Below are 25,309 nucleotides of genomic sequence, written 5' to 3'. Positions count from 1 at the left end.
AAGAGGAGATAGTCAAAATCCATTTGAGAAGAATTCACTGAAGGCTGAGAATTTTTTTTAATCTCCGGTTTTAATTTTCCATTTGAGGAAAGGTTTAATCAGGAAGACCTAGATTAAGTTGGTTATATGGTTGTTTGGGTGACTGTTATTTGTTTCATGGTGTCACCTTTTAAATTATAGGACTCCGCCCTCTACTGTCCTGTCAACAGGTAGAAATTTTAAAGTATCACTAATTCTTCAAACCTATTCAGTTTAACCAGATTCCCAAACAAATAACCTAATCAGGCAGAGAAGTGCACGAGTGAAAGTCAAGTAGCTTCCAGCGCAGCATCCTCTTAAGATCTTTGAACAGATTTCAGGGATGGGCTGCTATAGGATGAGCTACCCAGTAGGGGAGGGAGGAGAGTATTGGTGTCTGGATTCAGGCAGGGGTGCAGGTGGCTAGTTGCTACAAGAACTATATCTCCTCTCTTTCTCCATCTCATTCTATCTACCCGAGTAGCTTCTACACTTCCTGGCTTCCAAGGCACTCTCTTCCTGTCTCTCCTCTACAAAATTCACCCTGAAAATGGTGTTCATATACCTAAGCTCCAGCCACGTTTGGGGGAGAAGGAAAATAATTCCTTTTTATATGTACTTAATTTTTATATTCAAAAGCTAGTGATTTAGTCTTTCTAATGGTTAATTACTAAAGGTAGCAACACAAATAGTTCATAAACCACAATGAATTTGGGGGAGCACATGCTCAAAAATCTTTTCTACTTAATGAGATCTTTTTACCAAAATAACATAAAAGTTATTACCCTGCAAAGGGCCAAAGATAGATAGATAGACAGACAGATAGATAGATAGATAGATAATTTTATTTTATTTTTATTTATTTATTGCAGTTTTTGGCCAAGACTGGGTTTGAACCCGCCACCTCCAGCATATGGCACTGGCGCCCTACTCCTTTGAGCCACAGGCACCACCCAGGGCCAAAAATTTTTTAAAGCATAAAACATCACACAACTTCTTTTGCTCAAAACTCCTTAATAGGTACCAATTGTACTCAGAGTTAAGTATACACCATGAGGCTTAAATGAGCTGACCTCTGACTATGTCTTAACCTGATTGTACCTTAACCACTGTGGTGGTGCAAACCCTTTCTTTGCATGACTTTGTTCCCCCAACTCATGACCTTTTTGCAAATGGTCCCACCTGTCTGGAATGCTCATCCTTTCTCCTCACATGAGTGGTTTCTTCTTACCTTTATGCTTTCAGCTTATTCATCTTTTGTGAGTGACTTTGGATGAAGGATTTGAGAACTCTTTTCTGTAAAATAAGGGAAAGATCACCTACTTGTTTCAAAAAAATTTCATAAATTTAATTCAATTTTCTAAGTCTGTTACTAATATCAATGATATTGCCTTGTATTCATGATATAACTATCTCATTCAGACTGCTAAATAGTTTGCAGATTTTAAAACTGTTAAATTTTTTAGCAATTCTAAAAGATAGAAAACAATATTTCTTACTCATAAAATATAATGAAACTTACTCATAATCATAGATTTTTTTTTTTTTTTGAGATAGAGCCTCAAACTATTCCCCTGGGTAGAGTGCCAGAGCATCACAGCTCACAGCAACCTCCAACTTCTGGGCTCAAGTGAGTCTCCTGCTTCTGCCTCCCAAATAGCTGGGACCACAGGCACCTGCCACAATGCCTGGCTATTTTTTGGTTGCAGCCATCATTGTTGTTTGGCGGGTCTGGGCTGGATTCGAACCCGCCACCTTGGGTGTATGTGGCTGGCACCTTAGCTACTTGAGCCACAGGTGCTGAGCCCATAATCATAGAGACAAAATCATCAAACAGAACTTTACTAGTTTTTTGACCACAATTGATCCAATTGTTCACCCACTCTGTGTGTGTTAATGTATTAAAATCACATGTTTGCTCAAGCATTTTATATTTACAAAGGGTATCTTGTCTAACCAAACTGAAATGGTGAAGTATGAACTAATATCATTGTCAAGTTCATATTCTGGAAGACTACTTTTCCTACTGCCAGAACTAAAAAATAATAGATGAGTTAATCATAGCCACATGATTTTTGTAGACATATTTTAAAAGACACTGGAGAGCTGTAAAAGCAAATAGAACTGGATGAATTAAATCCAGGGAGAGAAGAATCCTTGCAAGCATGACCTAAAATAATCTATGGATGGAAGCGTGCAGCAATGACTTCTCCGGTTCTGAAGAATATTGTCACCACCAAGTGCTAGCAAGAGTGTCAAGCAACTGAATTCTCATACATCGATATTGGGATTGAAAAATGGCATAGCCACTCTAGAAAATAGTTTGGTAGTTTTTTATAAAGTTAAACATACAAAATAGCACCATACCCAGCAACTCCACTCCTAAGTATTTACCCTGGAGAAAGGAACACTTACCCTTATACAAAAACTTGAACATGAATATGTATAGAAGCTCTGTTCACAATTACCCCAAACTGGATCAAACTAAACCGTTTTCAGTGGATAAATGGAATAACAAGCTCTGGTACAACCATTTAATGAGCTGCTTCTCAACAATAAAAAGGAAGATGCTCTTGTGACATGAAACAATTTGAATGAACCTCAAAGGGATTATGCTGAGTGAAGAAAGTCAATGCTAAATGATCATGTAATAGATGATACTACTGATGTCTCACAAAGATAAAAAACTATAGTTACAGAGAGTCAGTTTGTGGTTGCCAGAGGTTGGGGGTAGGGTGAGGATATGACTCCAAAGGCCTAGGACAAAGGCATTGTTTGAAATGATGGAACTATTAATATCATGTACCCTTCCTGTGCTGTGGATTACTGTATTCTATACATGTATTAAAGTTCACAGGACTGTGCACCAAAATACAATTTTATTGTATTGTATTTTAAACTAAAATTTTTATGTTGAAATTTTAATTTAACACTAAAAAAATTTAGAAGTATAGGACTCTTTCCCTAGATAGTTCATTGGCCTTCACAAAAATCCTTTGAGTCACATATTCTCTGCTTTAAAAATCGGAAACTGAGGCTTATGAAAGTTACGTAACCCCCCACATTTACACAGCCAACAAGGGGCTGCAGGCATAATTTCATTTATGTCTCTTCTCTCATCTGAGTATGAAAACCCTCTTTCTAAACTCCAGACTGTTTATTAGGTAGAACGTTTAATATTGAGCACAACGGAGAACTATACTAGCACCTCAAAGGCAATTAGATACACTACTGAGTGTTGAGTTCAAGGAGTTACCCAAGTTTATGGAAATAACTTTTTAACGTATGGTCATGGCACACCCAGACCTTCCGATTTCAAATACTAGAATACCTCTAATATTCAAAATATGAGAATATCAAAATAACATTTATTTTGGGTTTTATAAGTATTTTCCCATCTCAGTGAACTTTTTAATAATTTTTTTCAGATTGATATGAGGGTACAAGTTCTTAGGTTAAATTGTTTTCATTTTCAAGGTAAAGTTCAAGTTGTAGTTGAGGCTGAGGGGAAGGCTGAACACGCTCACCTTGTGCACTTAGCTGAGACCCCACCAATCACCCTCCTTCTTCTCTTCTCCCTCCTCTCCCCTCCTCACCAGACTATACTTGTGTTTTTCTTTCTTATGGGCATGTGGCTGTTTATATGTTCATTTCATATTGAGTACATTGGATACTTTTTTCCATTCATGGAATACTTTACTAAGAAGAATGTGTTTCAACTCCAGCCAGGTAAATGCAAAAAAATGGAAAGTCTCCATTTTCTTTATGGCTAAAGAGTACTCCATGGGACACATACGCCACACTTTGTTAATTCATTCAGCAACTTGGGTTACTTCTACATCTTGGCAATTGTGAACTGAGCTGCAATAAATATTCTAGTACAAATATCCTTGTGGTAAGATGATATTTTTTTCTTCTGGATAGATACCTAGATATGGATTGCAGGATCAAATGGGAGGTCCACTTTTAGTTCTTTGAGAATTCTCCATACTTCTTTATATAGAGATTATCATAGTTTGCAATCCCACTAGCTGTGTAGAAGTGTTCCCTTCTCTCCACATCCATGCCAGCATCTGTAGATTTAGGATTTTGTGATGTGGGCTAATTTCACAGGAGTTAGGTAATACATCAGAGTGGTTTTGATTTGCATTTCTCTGATGATTAGAAATGGTGAGCATTTCTTCAGGGTTTGTGAGCCATTCATCCATCATCTTCAGAGAAGTTTTCATTCAAGTTTCTTTCCCACTTATAAATGGAGATGTTTGTTCTTTTCTTATTGAGTTTCCTGTAGATCCTAGTTAACATCCCTTTGTCAGATTCATAGCATGCAATATCTTCTTACTCTGAAGGCTGTTTGCTTTAGTTGTGGTACCCTTAGCTGTGCAAAAGTTTTAGCTTGATCATGTCCCATTTATTTATTTTTGGTGTTGCTGCAATTGTCAAGGCAGGGGGTCTTCTTCATAGAATCTTTTCCCAGGTCAATTTTGTCAAGCATTTTTGACACTTTCTTCTAGAATTGTTATTGTTTCATGTCTTAAATTTAAATCTTTTATTCAGTGAAAGTCTACTTTTATCAGTGGTGAGAGGTACAAGTCCAATTCCAGTCTTCTAGATGTGGCTAACCAGTTCTCCCTGCACCATTCAGTAAATAGGGATTTTTTTTTCCCCAGAATGCTTTTGTTTGGTTTATCAAAGATCAGATGGCAATATGTGGCTGGATTCATCTCTGCCTTCTCCATTCTATAGATCTGAATCTCTATTTTTGTGCCAGTACTATGCTGTTTTGATCATTATAGACTTATAGTATAATCTGAGGTCTGGTAACATGATGTCCCTAGATTTGTTTTTATTTCTTAAAATTGTATCGACTATTTGGTTTTTTCTGGCTTCATATGAAGTAAAGTACTATTTTTTTTCAAGTTCCTCAAAGTATGACATTGGTGCTTTGATCAGGATTACATTAAATCTGTAGATCACTTGGGGGAGTATAACATTTTAACAGTGTTGGTTCTTCCCAGTCATGAGCGTCGTATGTTCTTTCATTTGTTAATGTTTTCTGCTATTTCTTTTCTCAGAGTTTCCTAGTTCTCTTTGTAGAGATCCTTCACAACCCTTGTTATATATATTCTCAGGTATGTCATTTTCCTTGGAGCTACATTTTTAATAATTTTTAACTTACATTAAAAAATAAATTTGTTATTAGATTATGTTTATTTTTTCCTCCAGCCTCTCACTTCACTTTCACATTTTTCACTTATACACTATATTTTGAATGTCCTCTTTTTAGGTATGGCAAGTTGAGTCTATCTTATTGATGTTCATGTCTTTGTTCCTTTAATATGTCAGTTTTTTAAATAGTAGTTTATTAAGGTAATTTGAATCCCAATCAAAATGCAACTGTATTTCCAGCTTCTACATTTCCATAAAGGTTCAACTCATTTTCAAATTATCAAAGACGACAACCTCTAATTACAAATTAGATGCTGATTTATTTTCCTTATTTGCTCATTTACTTGGAATCTGTTTTCATATCATTACATCTAAAAGTATGTATATTTCATTAATGATTTTTGCTGACTGTTTTAACGGGCTGTAGAACAAAGCAGTAATTTTGGAAATTATAGCCATCTAACACACACACTTAAGAAAGACTCCACACTCCAAAGGATAGTATTAACTTGACAGTAATTAAAAACTGCAACACAAATACTTCATGGTAAGATACACTATGATTTCCATAAATTTTTTAAATGAGATAAACAAATCTTTTAAAGTGTCTTTCTGCATTAAAGTTTTATAATCACTATTGGAAAACAAATGCAAATAGAGTTATCTTTAAAATATGAAAATGACAAGAAAAAATTTCAAATTCTGGAAAACATTTAGAGAAAATAATTCTTATTAAACACCTGTTTTTGTGCCATGGACATTATGTATTAATTTTATTGTATATTTTTGACAATTCTGATCTATGGCAATTTAGTTCCCATTTTAGAGAAGAGACAAATGAGGCTTTGAGTGATTGAGTCACGGTCCTAACTTGGATATAAATTCCAGACAGGAACAGTATGTAGTGTGTAGATGAAAAAGCCTAAGGAACATAGAGAGCTTGAAGAACTAAAGAAGGGTCCCATGGCTAGAGTGTGGGGTGTTGGGAGAGTGGTCAGAGCTGAGGCCTGAGTGGCAGGCAGGGCAGCACATGCAGGGTTTTCCAGCAAACACTAAGGATCAGGAACTCCACCCTGTTCACCTCATGCTTGCTGCAGCGTGAGAAATGGATTAGAGAGAAACTCAGAATAGTCCCGGGGAGATGATGATGCATGATTGGAGATTACAATGCATAATTAGAGGCTGCCAGGGAAGGGAGAAGCATGTGATTTTGTGATAGAAGATTTAGGAAGTAAGGATGATAGGTCTCACTTAGTGATGCAGGGTGATGACCTATGACCAGGACAAGGGAGATCTGGGTGATTGCCAGCTTTTCAGACCTGCCTGGGTATACAGAAGGTGATGTCCCTTGTTGAGACAGGGACACCAAAAAGAAGAACCATTAGCAGGAGAATTGTGTGAGTTTGTTCTAGGATTTGGCAAGGCACATCAGAACAGGTAATGGCGTATAATAATCTGGAGTTCTTTGAAAATGTTGGGACCAGAGATTAAAGCTTAGGAGCAACTTTGAAGACCATTATATGTTGACTGCAGTATTTCCCAAGAGGTTTCCTGGGAATTTTACAGCATAAGCCTCCACAACCAATTGTGTAAATCACTGTTCTCAGATCTTATGTGCATCAGAGTCACGTGGATGTAGTAGAGTGGATGAATGGCACCCCTCTTAGGTGCGGGACACAACTACAAGAGGGACTCTACCTAACAAATGTAAACATGGTAACCTAGTTGTTTGTACCCTCACATTAACGTGAGATAGTAAATAAATAAATAAATCCTGGCTCTGACACTGCAGACATAAACTTGAGTGGTTCACTGAACTCTGTTACTTGGCATCCTCCTCTGTAAAATGGGGACAATAGGATCTATTTCAAAGAGTTCCTTGAAAATTCAGGAAATTAACTTTTATAATGCCCTGAAAGCAAGGCCAGACACATGGTAAGAATTTAAGATTATCATCATTTTCTGGGAAGTTTTGTAAAATGCAGATTTAGGAAACCCAAACGGGTATTCACAGTTCACATTTCTGCTCAATCATGTAGTTTTAGGGTGTCATGTTTCTATTAAGCTTTGTCAACTATTTGTATAAAATTATTTATATTTAATACATGCTTATGTCTAAATAAAAATTTGAACAGTAAATAAAAACTTCAAGACGGTTAACTTGCAGCATTTCATACTCATGTCCTCCACTAAGAAGTACCAAAAGAATAAGTAGATAATTGTACTTTGAATAGATTACCCAAGAGAGAGCATTGGAATTTAACCAAAGTGACAGGAAACATCTAATGTACAAAAGGAGAGGGGAGCGAGGCAGCCTGCTTGGCTGTGATTGACTGGGAATCCAGAGAGACTCCCAAATGTGGGGGGAAGTTAAATGAGAGCCCCTCCGTGGACCACATTCCCATAGTGGGCTTCACAAGACTTGAAATTAACACATGGAACTTTTGGGAGTTTGTGCTATGGCTCTGCCCCTGGGAGGAAGCTTGCACTAGGATTCTACATATTCCTTAAAACCTAAGTACCTACAGCAAGGCAGCTCTATAGAGTGCCATGCACAATAGACTATGCTTTGCCTTAGGATCTGACAATGATACGGCTGAGGCACAGGCAAACTGTGGGCTGCTGCTGCCAGACCTGCAGCCCTAGTGAAGTGTGGGCTGTCTCCCTTGAGGCTGAGATATAAGCAAGGTGATGTTTCCCACCTGATGGCCTAAGCTGCTTCCACTGAAGGCCACCTTGACCTCCCAGTGGCAGGGCTACAATACAACTACTACTGCCCCCCGACCAAAGCATTCCTCCAAGGGCCTGGGAATTTCCCTGTCCTTGCCTACCACAGCTGACATCTGCATACACTGTAGCCGGGGTGTGGGGGGGGGGGGCTGAGGACAAACCCACCTGGCCTCATGTAATCCCTAACCCTGTGCCAGGGCACACAATCTGGGAGCCAAAAGATTGCACAGCCCCAGTGTACCACCATTTTGCCTCTGAGCACTCCTCTTGCAAATATGAGAGTGGGCAAACCCACCCTGCCACTACCACCATAACTGGCAGCCCAGCTCATGACAACCAATACCAAAACCTCATGAACTGTGTGAGACCCAGAAGGTCATCCAACCATTGCCACTGCCATCACCCACACAATGCCAGCTAGCCAGAGACCTGAGAACATGCCCACCACCTGGCCCAGCAGGACCACTACTAAGATCTGAGGAAGACACCTAAGTGCCCAAGAATTGGACCACTTGGACCCACTAATACTGGTGCCAGCATACACTGCCCTGGGGCCCCAAAATAGGTGTGCTCAGCCCACAGTGTCACTTTCTTGGCCCTGTCTGACCTCCCAGTCCCCAATAAAATTTACTATAGCCTCCACTAATAATGATGCCCTCAAGCATTGAGGAAATCACAGATACCACTGGTATTGCTTACAACCAAAGAAATCATACTAAGTCTACACAAGTGCATGCACCAAGAATCAAAGGCAAAATTCCCTATCCAGGCAACAATGTGTGTGTGTGTGTGTGTGTGTGTGTGTGCATGTACCATCAGGAAAAAGTGCTCCCCTACAAAAGCAAATTCCAACAATTAGAAGAAACTTAGATCAGTTGCACAGATACCAACATAAGGATACAGGAAACTTGAAAAAGCAAGGAATTATGACAACTTCAGAGGAAGACAATGATTCTCTAGAATAAATCCCAAACAGAAATAAATTTATAAAATCCTGGAGAAAAATCAAAATATTGATTTTAAGGGAGCTCAATAAGATAACAAGAGGATACTGGAAAACAATACAAATAAATCAGAAAAACAATTAAGGACATAAATCAGTTTACTGAAGAGATAGACATAAAAAAGAACCAAACAAATTCTGGAATTGAAGTATTCATTGAATGAAACATAAAACAAGTCTGAAGCGGTCACACGACGGCTGGCTGGGAAAATGGAGGCTTGGGGAGAGAGCGGGACTTCCAGAGGAAGCATTTATGACCTTCTATTGTGAGATGGAACAGAAGAAAGACTCGGTCTAACATCCAAAAATCAAATTGAAATATTGACCTGTCCTGGTTCCTCTTACTTCAATATGAACCTATTTGGGGTTCTTCAGATAGATCCTAAAGTCATAGATAAAGAAATAAAAACGAGGTTTCAGCAGTTATCCATACTGGTACATCCTGTCAAAAATCAAGATGATGCTGACAGAGCACAAAAGGCTCTTGAAGCTGAAGACAAAGCTTACAAGTTGCTACTGGATCAGGAACAAAAGAGAGCCCTGGATGTAATTCAGGGAGGAAAAGAATATGTAGAACACACTGTGAAAGAGAGAGAAAAACAAAGGAAGGAAAACCTACAATTATAGAGGAGGGTGACACTGAGTTGTTTCAATAAGCGGTGTGTAAACAGACCATGAAACTCTTGGCAGAGCTGGAAATTAAAAGGAAAGAGAGAGAAGCCAAAGAGATGCATGAAAGGAAGTGACAAAGGGAAGAAGAGATTGAAGCTCAAGAAAAAGCCAAATGAGAAAGAGATGACAGAAAAACTTTAAGGAAAATCGAGATAGTGGTCATGTGGACAGCTGGCAAAACTTTCAAACAAATACAAAAGGGAAGAAAGAGAAGGGAAATCAGACCTTTGTGAGACCACCAAAAGAAAGGAGCAGGTGAGTGACCACCTAGGGTCACAGCCACAGCACTTTCCCCCCCTGCCTCCCTTGGAAAGACATTGTTTCTTCCCACTTCCACCCCAACATAGAATAGTATTTGCTTTTTAGTCCATTTTGTTTTCAACACAATTTAATATTGACCAGAGTAATTCTTTTGTACATTGAAATGAGAGGCTTGGTTTAAAAAAGACCTTCCCCTCTCCCTTGCCCTTAGAACAAGCAGATTGGAAAGTGCTATCATAGGCACTGCCTTCTCTTCCCACAGCCAGAAACTTAATGTTTTCTATTTCAGTGAATTGTGATGGTTAGAAACTTTGTGTATAATTTGTGGAAATCATCCAATTAAACATATTGCTTAAAATGGTGTTGCTCTGACTTCAGAGTGAAACCTGAGCCACCTTCGGGAGACCCCTGAGCTCAGTTACTTGCTTCTGGGCGCAATTCTTGGAATCTCCATATCAGGCAGGGAAGGCAGCTTGGGCACATGGAGCAGTCACTTGGTCACTTGGTGCCTTGTGGTGTTTGACATGTACCCTCCTATCTGATCGACCAATCAGCATGTCCCCAGCCCACCTAAACCTGTCCACGTTCCAAAGAACTAGCCATTCTCCATTCAATACCATGGTGTCCTAGTCTGTCTGTAATCATTACTGGTGTCATAAATCATTCTTTATGTATCATTCTTTATGTATCATAAATTTTTATACCCAAACCAAAAAAAAAAAGAAAAAAAATACACACACATTTGAAAGTTTCAATAATAAAGTATATCAAGCAGAAGAAAGCATCTCAGAACCTGAAGACAGGTTTTTGAAAATAACCCAGTCACAGAAAAATAAACAAAAATTAATGAAATAGAACATATGGAACACCAAAAAGCAAATAAACATTTAAGTTACTAGTATCCCAGGAAGTGAAGAAAGGACAAAAAGGTTAGAATACCTATCTAATAAAGTAACAGATAAAGGAAGAGATTTAGATACCGAGATACAGGGGAGCCAAAGATCCCCAAAATAGATACAGTGTAAAAAAGTCTTCTCCATGACACACTATGGCCAAATTGTCTGAAGTCAAGCACAGAGAGAGAATTCTACAAACAGCAAGAGAAAAGCATGAAGTCACCTGCAATGAAATCCCCATTAGACTAATAGTGGGTTTCTCAGCAAAGCTTTACAGGCCAGGAGAATATGAAATGATATATTTAAACTGCTAGAAGAAAAAACTGTCAGCCAAGGATAGTATAGCCAGCAAAATTATCCTTTAAAAATGAAGGATAAATAAAGTCTTTCTCAAGCAAAAGCTTGAGGGAATTTTTCTCCACTAAAATGGCCCAACAAGACTTAAGGAAGAAATAAACATGAAAATGAAAGAATAACATTTACCATCATAAAAACACTAGAAAATATAAAACTCATAGGTACAGCAAATATACAAATGAAGGGGAAAAAGGACTCCAATGGTACTCGTACAGAAAGCTACCAAATCACAATGACAGAAAATAAGAGAAAAATAAACAAAGAACATACAAAACAACCAGAAACAATTAATATGATACAAATAAAAAGTCATATCAATAATAACCTGGAAAGTAAATGAATTAAATTCTCCACTTAAGGCCGGTGTGGTAGCTCATGCCTGTAGTCCTAGCACTCTGGGAGCCTGCAGCGAGTGGATTGCTTGAGCTCACATGTTCAAGACCAACCTGAGTAAGAGCAAGGTCCCATCTCTACTAAAAATAGAAAAACTGAAGCAAGAGGATCACTTGGGCACAGGAGCTAGAGGTTGCTGTGAGCTATAATGACACCATGGCACTCTACCCAGGACGACAGCTTGAGACCCTGTTTTAAATAAATAAATTCTCTACTTAAAATATATAGTCTGGCTGAATGGATAAAATAAAGATAAACATAATCCAGCTATCTGCTATATATAAGATATGAACTTTACCTACAAAGATGTGTATAGACTCAAAGTAAAAGAATGGGAAAAGATACAAGGTTGGAGAATTAAATTTATGAAGTCATTCCCAAAAAAATGCTATATACTTCATTAGATTCTGAAAAACATTCAGTCAAATTCAACACTCCTCCATGATTAAAAACTCTCAACAGACTAGGCATAGGCAACATACTTCAAAATAATAAAAACCATATATGACAAAACCACATCTAACATCATACTGAGTAAGGAAAAGTTGAAAGCCTTTCTGCTAAGAACTGGGACAAGCCAAGGATGTCCATTTTGCCACTCCTATTGAACATGTGCTGGATGTCCTAGCCAGGGCAATTGGGCAAGAGAAAAACATAAAAGGCATCCAAATTGAAAAGCAGGAATCCAAATTTTCTCTTTTTGCAGATCAAATAATCTCATATTTAGAAAAACCAAATAAAAACTCTTAAAACTGATAAACAAATTTAGGAAAGTTCTAGGATACAAAATCAACACCAAAAAAAAAAAAAAAAAAAGTATCATGTACCAACAATGAAACAGCCAAAAGAGAAATCAAGAGGGCAATTCTATTTACAGTACCTACAAATATAAAATAAAATACCTGGGAATAAATTTAACCAAGCAAGTGAATAATCTTGACAAGGTAAACTATAAAACATTCCATGTATATGGATTGGAAGAACCAACATTATTTGGTCATACCTTCCTAAAGCAATCTCCAGATTCAATGCAAATTCTATCAAAATGCAAATGTAATCTCCTTAGATATATTTAAAACAATCCTAAATTTGTATAGAATTCAAAAGAAAACAGAATAGTCAAAGCAATCCTCAGCAAAATGAGTAAAGATGGAAGCATCACACTATCTGACTTCAAAATATATTACAAGTCTATAATACTCAACACAGCATGGAATTGGCATATAAACAGACATATATAACAATGGAGCAGACTAAAGAGTCTAGAAATAAACCCACTTATCTACAGCCAACGGATCTTCCATAAAGCCATCAGGAACATAAACTAGGGAAAGGAGAGTCTCAATAAATAGTACTGGGGAAACTGGATACTCAGTGCAGAAGGATGAAACCACACCCCTTTCTCTCAGCATATACAAAAACTCAAGATAGATTAAATATAAGACCTGAAACTATAAAATTATGCAAAGAAAACATAGAGAAAACTCCTCAGGACATTGGTCCAGGCAAAGATTTTATAGCTAAGCCATCAAAGGCACAGGCAATAAAAACAAAAATGGATAAGTGGAACTATATTAAAATTTAAAAAACAGCCAAAAAAATTTTAAAAAAACAGTGATGAGACAATCTCTGGAATGAAATGAAAGAAACATTTTTTTCAAAACATTTTTTTTTTTATTTTGGGGATTCATTGAGAGTACAAAGAATTAGGTTACAGTGATCACAATTGTTAAGTAAAGTCCCTCTTGTAATTGTGTCCTGCCCCAAGAGGTGTGCCATACACTTTGACCTCCCCATCCTCCTCCCTCTTCTCCTCTCCCCATCACTCATTCCCCTACCCCATCCCTTGTATTAGATCATGTACTACCTTCATATAAAAACAGAGTACAGTGGATTCTTGCTTCTCCATTCTTGTGATACTTTACTAAGAATATGTTCCACCTCCATCCAGGTTAATACAAAAGATGTAAAGTCTCCATCTGTGTTAATGGCTGAATAGTCCATGGTATACATATACCACAGCTTGTTAATCCATTCCTGGGTTAGTGGGCACTTAGGTTGATTCCATATTTTGGCAATTATAAATTGAGCTGCAATAAACAGTCTAGTGCAAGCATCCTTATGATAAAATGATTTTTTTCTTCTGGGTAGATGCCTAGTAATGGGATTGCAAGATCAAATAGGATGTCTAATTTGAGCTCTTTGAGGATTCTCCATACTTCCTTCCAAAAAGGTTGTATTAGTTTGCAGTCCCACTAGCAGTCCCTTCTCTCCACATCTATGCCAGTATCTGCAGCTTTGAGACTTTATGATGTGGGCTATTTTCACTGGGGTTAGGTGATATCTCAGAGTGGTTTGAGTTTGCATTTTTCTGATGATCAGGGGTAATGAGCATTTTTGTTTGTTAGCTATTCGTCTGTCTTCGTCAGTGAAGTTTCTGGTCATATTTCTTGCCCAGAGGGACATGGGATTGTTTGCTCTTTTTCTGTTAATTTGAGTGCTCTGTACATTCTAGCTATCAACTCTTTGTCAGACTGATACGTTGCAAATATTTTTCCCATTCCAAAAGTTGTCTTTGTGTTTTACTTGTTGTGTCCTTACCTGGACAGAAGCATTCCACTTAATTAAGTCCCATTTGTTAATTTTTGTTATTGTAATGATGGCCACTGAAGTCTTTGTCATAAAATATTTCCCTAGTCCAACATCATCAAGAATTTTTCCCACACTTTCTTCTAAGATTTTTATCATTTCATGCCTTAGATTTAGGTCTCTTATCCATGTTGAGTCAATTTTAGTCAAGGGTGAAAGGCGTGGGTTTGAGTTTCAGTATTTTCAAAACCTGTAGGACACACTGCAAAAGCAGTCTTAAGAGGAAAATAAATTGCATTAGATGCCTACATCCAAAACACAGAAAGATAGCATATCAATAACCTAATGAATCATCTTAAAGAAATGGAAAAGGAAGAGTAATCCAATTCCAAACCTAGCAGAAGAAGAGAAATAACCAAAACTAAATCAGAAATAAATGAAATTGAAAAAAATCATTCAGAAAATTAATGAAACAAAAAGTTGGTTCTTTGAAAAGATAAATAAAATTGATAAACCACTTAATAGCCAGATTAACCAGAAATAGAAAAGCAAAATCTTTAAAAACCTCAATCAGAAATGAAAAGGGGGAAATAACAACTGATGCCACAGAGATACAAAAGATTACTTTTGACTACTTCCAAAAATTTTATGCCCAGAAATTTGACAATGTGGAGGAAATAGATCAATACCTGGAATCACAGCATCTTCCTAGACTTAACAAGAAGAAATAGATCTCTTGAACAAACCAGTATCAAGCACTGAGATTGCAGAAACAATTAAAAAAGCTAACAACAACAACAACAAAAGCCCAGGACCAGATAGCTTCAGATCAGAATTCTATCACACCTTCAAAGATGAGCTTGTACCTATACAGCAGAACCTATTCCAAAACATTGAGAAGGAAGGAAACTTCCCCAACACATTCTATGAAGCAAACATCACCTTGATTTCAAAATCAGGAAAGGACCCAACCAAAAAGGAGAACTACAAAACAATTTCACTAATGAATATTGATGCAAAAGTACCCAACAAAATCTTAGCTAATAGATTGCAGCTACTCATTAAAACATAATACATCATGATCAAGTAGGCTTCATCCAAGAGATGCAAGGTTGGTTCAACATACACAAATCCATACATGTAATACACCACATCAATAGAAGCAAAAACAAAGACCATCCCTTCACTAGATGCAGATAAAGCATTTGACAAAATTCAGCATCAAGTTCTAACAAGAACATGTAAGAAAATAGGCATAGGTAGCACATTTCTTAAGCTTAATGAATCCATCTATGATAGACCCACAGCTAACATCATACTGAATGGTATAAAACTGAAAACTTTTCCACTTAGAACTGGAACCAGACAAGGATGTCCACTGTCGCCACTATTATTCAACATAATGCTTGAAATTCTAGCCAATGCAATCAGACAAGAGAAGGATATAAAAGGCACCCAAATGGGGACAGAGGTCAAACTCTCCCTCTTTGCTGATGATATGATCTTATACTTAGAAAACCCCAGAGACTCAACCACAAGACTCCTGGAAATCATTAGGAAAAACAGTAATGTCTCAGGGTTTAAAGTCAATGTCCACAAATCAGCAGCCTTTGTATACACCAGTAACAGCCAAGTTACGAAGCAAATCAAGGACATAATTCCATTCACAGTAGGTTCTAAGAAAGTGAAATACTTAGGAATATACCTAACAAAAGAGATAACAAATCTTTTCAAAGAGACTTGTGAAATCGTAAGAAAAGAAATTATAGAAGACACTAACAAATGGAAGAACATTGTATGCTCTTGGCTAAAAAAATCAATATTGTCAAAATGTCTATTCTACTCAAAGAAATCTACAGATTCAATTCCCCATTATAATACCAACATCATATTTTGAAAAACTGGAAAAAATAGTACTTCATTTTGTATGGAACCAGGAAAAAAAAAACATATAGCTAAGGCTATTCTTAGTAATTAAAACAAAGTCACAGGCATCATCCTACCAGACTTAAGGCTATATTACAAGTCCACAGTAATCAAAACAGCCTGGTATTAGCACAAACATAGAGACATATACATATGGAACAGAATAGAAAACCAAGAGATGAAACCAGTCTCTACTTGCCAACTGATCTTTGATAAAGAAGAAAATTTTGCTGGAAGAAAATTTTTGCAAATCATCTGACATGGGACTAATACCCAAAATATACAAAGAACTCAAACTTCTCAATAGAAAAGCACAAATAATCCCATTTAAAATGGGGAAAGGGCAAGAAGAGATATTTCCCAAAAGAACACATCCAAATGCCCAGCAGGTATGTGAAAAAATCCTAAAAATAAAAATCAAAACCACAATGAGTTATCATTTTGCTCCAGTTATAATGGCTATTACTAAAAAGACAAAATATAACAGGTGTCTAAGGATGTAAAGATAAAGGAACTCTTACACACTATTAGTGGGGATGTAAATTAGAACAGGTACCATGGTAATTACATTTCTCATAAAATAAAAATAGAGTTACCTTGCTTCCCACTATTGAGTATTCATCCAAAGGAAAATAAATAATGTCAAAGGCTGACCTGTCCTCTTGTGTTTATTGCAGCTCTGTTCACAATAGCAAAGAAATGAAATCAACCTCAGTGTCCAACAATGGATAAAGGAATAGAGAAAACAGAGCATATATGCACAATAGAATACTACTCATCAATTAAAAAAATTGAAATCCTATCATTTGCAGCAACATGGGTAGAACTGCAGGTCATTATGTTAAGTAAAATAAGCCAAGCACAGAAAGACAAATATCACACGCGGAGCTAAAAATGTTTATCACATTGAGGTAGAGAGTAGAATGATAGATACCAGACCAAAAAGGATGCATGAGTGGGAGAGCAAGGAGATGAAGAGAGGCTGGTTTGTGGACAGAAACACACAGTTAGATAGAAGTAATCAGTTTTCATCTCTGATAGAAGAGCTGGGTGACTGTAGTTAACAAAGTATTGAAATAGCTAGAAGAGAAGACTTGAAATGTACCCAACACAGAGAAATGATACTCTGCTAACGTATACCCTAAACACAGTGACTTGATTATTACACAGTCTACGCATGTGACAAAATTTCACATGTACCCCATAAATACAGATAAATGTAACATATCAAGAAATATTTTTAAAAATAGAAATAAACATTTAAAAGTTTGAGATGGCTATTTAATTTTTAAAAACATAGTTTTCCATTCCACGCTTCTTAACTGAAATTCCACTTCTTAGAAATGATCAACTTAGGTCATGTTTTCTGTATATAGATTTTTCATGGTTATTGCTGTAACTCTTCAATATCAAACTCTCCACTGTATCACATTTTCCCCTTTGTACGTGCATTGTCTTTAGCTTCTGTATTTTTAGCAGCTTCAGTTTTCAGAATCCTTCCATGGTTATTCTATCCTGGCCTTGTATTCAAGGAAGGAACAAAGAAGAAAAGGAGGGTCTCTCTGCATCCACTTGCCATGACCCAGCTCTGCAGCATCAGCGTGCACCACAAGAGAGCGCTGCCCTGAACCTCCCAACTCTCGGCATCTCAGTTATCGCATTGTCAAGTGAGTCTTAGAAAACGTTCATAGTATCCTACATGAGAAAATGTGTAGGAACTCAGTAAGTAGCTTGGCATTCATTTCAGGCAAAATGTTAAGTGTCTTGAGTTGCAGTAACTGACTTTTTTTTGACAATAACATAGCTTCCTCTTTGCCAATTCTCTGTCTGAAAATTTTTAAGCTACATATGTATAACTGGACCTATTAAAACAAAGCATGAATTTCATGGCTCTTACCCAGCCACATTTTGGATTTGTACTTTGTTCCAATCATACACAGAATGCAACATTTCCCCTTGTTTTCTCAGAGCAGTGAATGATGATTTGGTTTAAGTCAATGCCTCAGACTCATTTTGGGGTGACTAAGAAGAGACCTGAGGATGACTTGAAGTGTTAGCAGAGAGGGATTTTTGTTCAGCTTGTAGAATATTAGGGTCAGGTGCACAGGGCTATGAATTAATTACGAGGAAGAAGCATCCAATAATGCACTCCTGCTTACCACCAATGTAAACGTAAGAGAAGTACTTTTAACGTGGTTACAAGCAAAACTTTTTTAGCACACAGAATTTATTCTGTAATAGTCCTGCTGCAGAGGATTGGTTAGCAAGCGAGCTTCATCAAAATTAATAGCTCTACTTTGGGACAGAATAGAGAGAGAGACAAATTGTTTGCTATAAATTTTACCTCTTCAGCTGCCTGTTTACAAAATTGCTATTGTGATGTAGTCTCACTTTTCCTCTAATTTTAGAAAGTCTGTCAAAGGAAAACTGCTCATTTTATTCCCAAGAGGAAACATGTAATAAGAAATAATAATGCAATCATCCACTGGGACAAAGATTTTAGCTTTTCAAGGACGCTTTGGTATTTGCTCTCCTATTTGAATCCCATGAGAACTCACTGAAATAGTGGGACAGGTGTTAATCCCTGCATTTTGTAGACAAGGAAACTTAGACCAGCGTGCAAATAATATTTTCAAAATCACATGTGAGTCAGCAGCTGAATCTGGGCTAGACCCATTTCTCTTTAATTCTAAGCTTTAGAATATTAGACTAGAAATAAAGTTCTGGCAAGAACTGGAAAATGTGTTTTCCTGTTAAGCACCGTCAAGCAGGGCAGCACACCCTTCTTCCAATTTGCTGAACTGGATTCTTTTTCCTCTGTGAGCTCTGCATAATTCATCTTACCCCCCTCAAATCTTCCCTCCTTTATATGCTTATAGAATTTAGTGAAAAATCTGGTTCTCCTTTATCTATTTACATATCGTCCTGTATCCATTATCTAGATTTGAGTATAATAATAATAGTAATGGCAAAATGTAACAAATACCTCTAAGACAGGAACTAGGAGGCAATGTGACTCCTTAGTCAAGGATATTGGCTTTTAAACAGTCAAGCCTAGAATCAAATCCCAGTCTGGCACATATACATGGAGAATCTCTATGATCTTCAGGATCTTTACCGTAAAATGATTAAATAACAAGATTTACCTATGGCAGATGTCCAATCTTTGCCCTTCCAAATGTCACGCATTTGCATTGTGTGGTACAAATTATGGGATTTGCAAAACAATGGGATCTGATTTCTTAGACCTCAATTTGGGGCAATATGAACTAGGGCTGGCTGATGAGAGCAATTTATCTACTTAGCTCAGATAGCTGGTTAAAGGAAAGACATGTGACCTGAAGCAGGTCAATCCATGTTCTTCCTTGGGATTTCACAGGAGGAGCAAACAGACTGGGTTGCTGCAGGCAGTCATCAGATCTGCAACAACAGGGAAGTATTTCCATGGAGGGGAGTCTGAAGCACAAACAAAAGGGGACAGGAAGAGGTAAGGGAAAAGGGCTGGTGCTATTTATACCTGATCCACATTGATGACCTGCCTTCCCGGTACTTTCAGAGGATGCTGTTGCCACTGCTGCTGCTTGAATTGTGCTACTCTTGTTTGCACATAATTGGAAGACTCATGACTAATGCTTTACTTTGCAGAGTTGTGATAAGAATTAAATGAGGCTATGTATGTATGTATACATATACAGTGTTTAAGACTGTGCCTGGCACATACTAAACACTCAGTGCACATTAACTATTATGATGATGGTAATGACCATGATGTAAAGGAAACCAATGATGCCATCTATTGTTTTCTCATTCTGCAAAGGATTCAGTCCAGCATTGTATATACAGCAGACACTGACTATATACTACTTAATAACTCGCTGCTCTCTCTGTAGGACAGTAAGAAGGTTAATGAGTTAAGATTATGAGAGTGATTTGAATGCTTTAGTTTAAATATATCTTTCATCACTGCTCACAACCTCAAATTCCATCACTACTATTTTCATTTTCTCTTATCATTGTTAACTCCTGAGAACCTCAAATTAGTCTCGGAATGACGATGATAAATAATTCAATTTCTGTTTGGTCATTTTATCTTTACATATGCCAACAGGGAAAAAAAGCCTCTTGTAAAATAATTTTTAAAGATTTATTCTAAGCCAAATATGTATGACCATGGCTTCATCAAGACAAATGCAGGGCAGTGATGGAAACTAAAGTTAGCTTTCATAAAGACAAATAAAAATTAAAAACAAGACTGCAGTGGTGGCTCACACCTGGAATCCTAACACTGTGAGACCAAGATGAGCGGATTGCTTGAGCTCAGGAGTTCAAGACCAGCCTGAGCAAGAGTGAGACCCTGTCTCTACAAAAAGTAGAGAAACTATCTGGGTGTAGTCCCTGCCTACAGTCCCAATTACTTGGGAAGCTGGATTGCTCAAGCCCACGAGTTTGAGGTTGCTGGCAAGCTGTGACACAATGGCACTCTACTCAGGGCATCAGAGTAAGAATCTGTCTAAAAAACATAAATACAAGAGGTTTTATTCTCTCTGTTGAATATAGATTCCCACCTTCCCTCCCACTTTTTTTCTTAGAGCACTTACTTTAGAAAGCTTGTAAGTACCTTCCTCTCTTTTTAAAATGTATTACAATATACACAATATGTATACATTATATATACACAATGTATAATATATACAATATATACATACAATAGTACATGCAATAGTATGTATATACAATGTATATATGTATTATGTATATTGCATTTATATATATATTATATATATACATATACATATATATATCCTTTTGAAAACTAGATAGGTCTTTCCATCAGCTTTGATGACCCAGGAATGTCTAGGACCCATCTCACTGAAATATAAGCATCAAAGGAAATAGCACCCCAATCTTTCAGAAATATAAGCATCAAAGGAAATAGCACCCCAATCTTTCAGTTTCTGAGAGGGCAGGTGCCTTCCCTAGGTGGCTCCTTCCTCCCAAGTAGCATAACTACCTGCTGTCATAAAGGTATGAGAAGTTTGTTCCTCCCCTGGATAAAGCTGATTAGCTAATAGCAGTGTTCACTCCAATCGCCAAGCGAATCTAGGATGATCTGAGCAACAAATGGTGCTGTCAGGTCCCCTGTCTTAACAATGACTGGTTATTGTTTAGGTGGATAACATGTGTGCAATGGATTGTGTGTGTGTGCTCTATAAAAGGGTGAGATTTCTTTCAGCCTCTCAGCGATTGCCTGTGATATGCATGGCATCATGGCTTAGTCAGGAATACAGTTTTCTTTCTCTATTACAAAAGGGATTCTGTGTTGGGAGAATGTTTATAATTATATTTTCTCAACCTTTTCCAAAAGCAATCAGCGATTGCCAATTGGGAAACATGCATAAGAAGCGGAGAAAGGTGTTTTCTCAGTCAACTATTTCCTGTATTGCTATAAATACAACAATTCTACGAATCAGAGAGAAGTGTTGATGTGCTCCCAACATGTCGCTCCCTTGCCTTTTGCCTGGGTGTTGAGGAGGAGCTACCTGTTAGACAATTCTCACATGCCATAGAAGGTGGCAGCATTCTTCAAGGTAGACGAGAGCCAGAAAGGATAGAGGTTACCAAACACAAAGGCTTGACAGGCAGGTAAGCTCATGTGCTTCCCTGCTCACTCTTGAGAGCTGAAGGAAAGCCAGAGGATGCTCCCTGTGTGGTAATGGCATGAGGCTTCCCAGCCTCTGCCAATCTGAGCATCACGTGGCTTCTGTCTTGTGAAGGTTTTCCAAGCTGCACCCTGACCAACTTCAATCCTTCGGAAGAAGAAGGATTATGTTACCCGTTCCAAGCCCCCATTGACTGACTCTTGGATTTCATCATTTTCTATTCACTTAAGTATTTGTTATTTGAAAGCAAAATAGTCTAATATATATCCTGGGGTTGCTGCTAGAATTTAAACCCAGATCTGGTGACTTTAAGATAGGAAGCCTGTGTGTCTATGTGTAAATAGCAGGTGATTGATCTTAATGGTAATTCTTCAGAAAATATTTGCACTAGACGTATTTTCTGAAGAATTAAATGTACATGTATGTAACTTTAACCTCTTCATTTTGGTTTATATCCTTTTCATTTTCAATATTACTATTACTTTATTTAACAGATTGTACATCTTAACCATTTAAAAACTTTCCCTTCTTTCCTTCCTTATTCTCCAATAACCAGTTAACCAGTTAATTTCCAAATGTTCTAGGACCAGAAGGCCCATTTTCCTTAATGCTTTTCAGAAAGGCAAAATGACCCACAATAGACCAAGAGGGTGGCTGCACTGGCTTCCCGCTGCTGCCTTGCACAGGAGGGGCAGGGTCTCCCAACCAGGAAGTTTCACGGTGACATCCATTCCACAAATAGGACCCATAACACTGGCTCTTTTCTGTTGTAGAAAATCGTTTCACTCTGGGAATTAAAACCACAGATCCTAGCTCCCTGGCAGACATCTGCTGTTCATTGATAGCACCATCTGGTATTTCAGCTCCTCGCTCTGCTGTAGCAGCTTCATGGAGCTGCCTGCCCCAAATTAATTATTCTATAACAACTTGTTTTCTAGCGGCACCAGCCAAATAAGGTAAACTTTGAGGAAAGCTACTAATTTGATGCTTTCCCAGTGCTCGAATGGGCTTTCCTGCGCCTTCACCTGGTCATGGTCTGAAGTGTTTCGTTCCAGAAGGGAGAAGGGAATGCATACTAATGCTCTGAGCAAGGAGCTAGGGGAAAAAATGTGTTTATCTGCATTTCACAAGCTCATGAACAGGCAAGGCCTAATCTGAATAATTTGTTTAGAAGGATGATTAGGATAATACAGCCTGAGCTTCATCTGTCTTAGGAGCTTAAGCAGGGCATGCAAGAGTAGTAATGTCTTTTAATAAAGCCATGCCCTTCACCCCGTTCAATTAGTAGCTTCTTCAATTATTGATCTCTCCATTCAATTTGCAGAAGTGCCACAAAGTTCCAGGGCTCTGGCACAGCTCAGTCCGAGCAGAGCAATGAAGTGAGCCGTGGATGGAGTCACTAACCAGCTGAGTGAACCTCTGTAAGTCACTTGTCACTCTGGATCTCCGTTTTTCTCATGGGTAAATACATTCCCTGACTCATCATACCCCAGGTGGTGGTGAGGCTCAAAGGAGATGAAGAGGTCAAGGCCCGAGTGTGATCAGGAATGAGCAACAGGCACGTATTACAGATCTCATCCATTTACCTTTTCTTTCCAGACCAGAATCTGAAGACGTTGGAAGACTTATTGTTGCAACTCTAGAGCAAAATGTTCAACCTGCGAGCACGGATGAATGTGCTTCAGAGCATTTGTTTTAGAAGCAAACTGTCTCGGTCCAACTCACCTATCAATTTTAACACATTGAGCTTTTTTCAGAATATACTTTTTATTTTTCTGATTTGGCTGCACAATAGCACAATTGTTCCTCCCAGTGGCTGCACATTACAATCACCTGGGGCTTTTATGTATATACACCAGCGCTCAGGCCTCTGAATGAGCAGAATCAGAGCTGGGGCTATGAGGTATAGACACCAGCGCTCAGGCCTCTGAATGAGCAGAAGCTGACAGCATAGCCCAGGTGCTATATTTGCTAATGCTTTGACTCAAATGAACAGTCAAGACTAAAAATTACTTGTGTAGAGGGAAGAGCACCAGCTTTGAAACTAGAAAACCTTGGCTCTGTCATTCCACTGACAGTGACTTTGGGCTGAGGTCTCTGAACCTCAGCTTACAATGTGAAAATTGGAAGGGAGAATTGACAACTTTCAGAATTGTTGTGAGGTTGTAAGATCACTTGTGTAAATTCCCTGCCCTAGTAGAAGCTCAGAAGACGGCAACTATTACCACTTACATGCTGACTTTCAGTGTGTACTCTTTTCCTGAGTGCTGCTTGGTGTATGTCTCTTTGTGTACGTACATTTCTGTCCACATCTGGATTATAAATTCTTGAGGATGGAGACTGTGACCTACTTTTTCTCTAAATCCCCTACAGCTCCCAACAAAGTGCTGAGAACATGGTAGGTGCACCCATAACAGCTATTACAACTATTTTTAACTGATACGAAAGATACAAAATCATCTTCGGCTCTGTCAAGTATAGTATTTAAAACATCTAAGCCACATTCATGGACTCACTGCTGCTTTCGATAAGATCCCAAGAGCATCTGATCACCTGAATCTAATCCATAAAAACCTTTTCTGTAATTGAGGTATGAGCCCATCAGCTTTGCTATTACATTTAGGAGAAAGTCTTGCTTGCCCCAAGGCTGAAGGCACAGCTGCTTTTCATTTCTGAAAGAACTAATGCAGGTGTTGTGTTCTAGAAAGTGGGGTGTGGAAGAGGAGTCAGTATTAGCTCAGGTGCTTGTGTTCAAGCTCTGCAGTGGCCCGAGGCAGTCGCGAAATTAAGTGAGAAGAGCAAGTAAAGTGTGAGCAAGAAAAAAAAAATAATCATTAACAACTTGCACAGCAAGCTGGACTCTCTCCTGGTGACTGCAGGCTCCATGAAAAGCACAGTTTGGGGGGTTTATGCACAACTTGGAAGAGGATCAACTGTTTCTTTAAAGTCTCCTAGGGTCTTAATTAACTGTCTTCAAAACAACCCACCTGCAAGATCTTAATCAGCCTCGGTCCTGTAATAGCCCAGGTCAGCCTGATCCAAACCAATCCAAAATAGACTAACCCCAGCCACCCTCCAGCTTCATCATTTCTAGCTAAATGCCTAACACCTGGGTGCATGAAACTGGCCATTGAATGGGCTCAGGAAGGAGGAATGCACAGGAACGAGAAAGTATTCGCTACTGTGCCAGAGCATTGAGAAGCTACTGGCTACTCTCCTCCCTACGGGGGCAGCGGGCATGAGCTAGAGCAGACCAGCGGCCTGCAGACAGCTTCTGTGTGGTCCGCATCTCTGCTCTTTGTGGTATTCGCACAGGCCAAGGGCAGCTACAAACGGGTTACTCTACACCAGTGCTTTTCAGCCTCTTTCCTCTCACAACACACTTGAACCTATGGTAAGCTTCCACGGAACACTTAAAGAATGTTGATAAAAAAAAAAAAAAAAGAACATACTTACTGTGCTTTCAACCTCTTTTGAAAATAAGGTAATTAATGATCTTTAAAAATATTCTCAGCACACTTAAAATCCTCTCACACCAATGCACACTGGTTGAAAAAAAAAATCAGGGGCGGCAGCTGTGGCTCAAAGGAGTGGGGCGCTGGCCCCGTATGCCGGAGGTAGTGGGTTCAAACCCA

At 38.3% G+C, this 25,309-nt stretch overlaps 1 pseudogene; it reads left to right on the top strand.

Moving 5' to 3' along the window:
- The first annotated feature begins 9,080 nt into the window (after positions 1–9,080).
- On the top strand, positions 9,081–9,851 carry LOC100953862 (annotated as a pseudogene).
- The last annotated feature ends 15,458 nt before the right edge of the window (positions 9,852–25,309 follow it).

This window comes from Otolemur garnettii, unplaced genomic scaffold (genome assembly GCF_000181295.1).
Source record: "Otolemur garnettii isolate 467f Iridium unplaced genomic scaffold, OtoGar3 scaffold00021, whole genome shotgun sequence".
NCBI lineage: Eukaryota > Metazoa > Chordata > Mammalia > Primates > Galagidae > Otolemur > Otolemur garnettii.
The sequence above is the reverse complement of the archived record's forward strand: the minus strand, read 5'-3'. Positions and strand labels throughout refer to the sequence as shown.